The sequence below is a fragment of the Corvus moneduloides genome, chromosome 16, assembly GCF_009650955.1.
Source record: "Corvus moneduloides isolate bCorMon1 chromosome 16, bCorMon1.pri, whole genome shotgun sequence".
Taxonomy (NCBI): Eukaryota; Metazoa; Chordata; class Aves; order Passeriformes; family Corvidae; genus Corvus; species Corvus moneduloides.
The window spans coordinates 8,145,319-8,145,718 of record NC_045491.1 but is presented as its reverse complement, the minus strand read 5'-3'; positions in this window follow the sequence as shown (position 1 = coordinate 8,145,718).

The window sequence follows — 400 nt, the reverse complement described above, 5'->3', positions numbered from 1 at the left end:
TGCAGTGACACCTTAATTCTGCCTAATTATTTCTTCCTACATAAAACAGTGAAGCTTTTACTGTAAAAGCATCCAGCCAAATCTTGCTCTTTCCAATCACTGAAACAATACAGGAGCTTTCTTGGCAGAAATTCCCCACAGTAATTTAGAAGTGAGCTACAAAGAGATGGGAAAAGTGTTTTTTATCTCACCAGCTGCATCTGCTGACCCGGGACAGACAGAGCTGGCTGAGCTGAAGGGAGGCTCTGTTTTCCTGTTCTGAGTTCAGACTGAAGTTCCCTGGGAAGCCAGGCTGCCTCTCCCCTCGCTGTTGGGGCTTCCTCTGTTCATGAAATGAGGGAGATCCACAGGATTCCTATGTGCTCTGCTGCCAGGACCTCCAGTGCTGCTCAGGATCCTG